Here is a 2633-nt window from a genome sequence, read left to right on the forward strand (position 1 = left end):
GATTGCATGATGATGATGATTTTTGAATGAGATCATTTGAGCCCCCTGGGTAGACGCAGTGATGTGATTTCACTAGCTCCAGGCGGGGGTATGATGTATTGATATAGAGTTGTTGAGGCAGAACAACTGGTGATAGTTTTGCTTATGATTCTGAGTCTGATTCGTGGAAGAGTCAGCGAGTTGGGAAACATGTGAAATATGAATTAGACTTAGCATTCCCTTATGACAGTTGCCTATTATGGATTAGCGAGAACATAGGGTGAATGTTTGGTGAAGAGAAGTTTAGGATGCTTAGTGATTTTTTTTATTGCAGTGCATTGTATTTATTTGGCACTTTTACCGTACTGTGAACCCATGGGCCCGGGGTTCTCATTCCGTATATATCTCTTGTTTTTCAGATACAGGTCCAGGTGCTCAGAAGTGAGCTGTGGTTCGTCTGAGAGCCGGCGAAGATCTTTATTTTCTCTACTTTGTGTTTTGCTTAGAATCTCTCCACCTTTGTTTTGAAGATATTATATTATGTGTTGAACTCTTTTGGAACTTGCCTATAGAGGCTCTTATGTTTCCTTTGGGAGAGATTAGAATGTACTGTTGTCAACTACTTTCATACTGTACCCTAGCCGGCCTAAACTTCGCGGGTCGCGACTAGTGGCTATTTACTTATGTTATATATATCTATCTGTTATCTATCTCTTAATCTCCTTTATTCCTTGTCCATATATCGCTTTCGGCTTCACGTTTTTATCTTTTCGTTGTCGAATCGTGAGTGATACGTCTTCGCGATTTTATTTCTACTCTTTTCATGCTTCTCGATTAATACTCCTTTCGAAATTACCTATGTTTATATATTTAAAAATCCACCTGAGAGTCGTACCACCGTAATATCATTGACTTATGACTCGAGCATAAGGATTTGAATATTAGGGTGTTACACACAACAAAATTATTAATCAATATATATTAAATAAAGATCAAATTAATAATTTTGTAATTAATTGTTTTAATAATGTTTAGTCATCACAAATATTAATTTAGAGTTTTCCAAACTCATCAATAATAAATAATGCACTACTGTCTACCAAGTCTCAAAGAAACTTGTTGAGCTTTAAAGATATTCGCCGAAATGGATATCATATTGAGACTATGAATGAGGAAAATCATGAGTACTTATGTATCACAACTCATGATTCAAATAAGAAAGTTATCTTAGAAAAATTACCCTCACTTTCATCTGGTTATATTATACCAAGATTAGTGCAATTGAATCACATGCCATTGTAAACTAGAAGTTTACTAGTCCAAATGAGTTTATAACTTGGCACGACCGATTGGATCATTCGGGAACAACCATGATGCGGAGAATTATTGAAAACTCCCATAGACATTCACTAAAGAACCAGAAGATTCTTAAATCTAGTGAATTTTGTTGTGCTGCGTGATGAGCGGATAATTTATACGCTTTTTGGCATTGTTTTCATATAGTTTTTAGTAAGTTTGAGCTACTTTTAGGGATGTTTTCATTAGTTTTTATGTTAAATTCACATTTCTGGACTTTACTATGAGTTTGTGTGTTTTTCTGTGATTTCAGGTAAATTCTGACTGAAATTGAGGGATTTGAGCAAAACTCTGAAGAAGGCTGACAAAAGGACTGCTGATGCTGTTGGAATCTGACCTCCCTGCACTCGAAATGGATTTTCTGGAGCTACAGAACTCCAATTGGCGCGCTCTCAACGGCGTTGGAAAGTAGACATCCAGAGCTTTCCAGCAATATATAATAGTCCATACTTTATTCGAAGAATGACGACGTAACTTGGCGTTGAACGCCAAGTTCATGCTGCTGTCTGGAGTTAAACGCCAGAAAAACGTCATAGCAACAGATAAACAATAATGGCAATGGCAGAAGGGAAGCTCAGGGCCCGATGACACTGGCAACTTTCTTAAAGATTAACCCACCTAAGTTCAAGGGAACCACCAATCCGACTGAAGCTGATACTTGGTTTTAGGCCATGGAGCGAGCACTGCAAGCGCAGTTGGTGCCTAAAGAGCAGCGTGTTGAATTTGCTACCTATCTGCTCATGGGGGAAGCATCGCATTGGTGGTAAGGGGCTCGACGTCTCCTGCAACAGGGGAATGATCCTATCACTTGGGATGCCTTCCAGGTGGAATTCTATAAGAAGTACTTTCCAAATTCTGCTAGGACGGCCAAGGAATTGAAGTTACTGCAGCTGAAGCAGGGTGCTATGTCTGTATCTGAGTATAAAGACAAGTTTGAGGAACTATTCAGGTTTTCCCGCATGTGTCAGGGAGCTCCGGGAGACTTTCAGGTTTTTCCGCATGTGTCAGGGAGCTCCAGGAGACTTCGAGGAATGGAAATGCATTAAGTATGAAGGAGGGCTTCGGAGCGACATCTTAAGTTCAGTGGGACCAATGGAGATCCGAATTTTTTCAGAGTTAGTGAATAAGAGCAGAATTACTAAAGAGTGTGTGAAAAGGAGGGTTGCAGAGGAAGGAAGTCATAGAGAGCACAACCAAGAATTTGCACCAAGGGGTCGAGAGTTTAAGGAGAGAGGATACATACAACACTTTCCCCAAGGACGGAATAACTTTGCGACGAGTGAGGAGTCCCAAAGGGA

The sequence above is a fragment of the Arachis duranensis genome, chromosome 3 (genome assembly GCF_000817695.3).
Source record: "Arachis duranensis cultivar V14167 chromosome 3, aradu.V14167.gnm2.J7QH, whole genome shotgun sequence".
NCBI classification, from domain to species: domain Eukaryota; kingdom Viridiplantae; phylum Streptophyta; class Magnoliopsida; order Fabales; family Fabaceae; genus Arachis; species Arachis duranensis.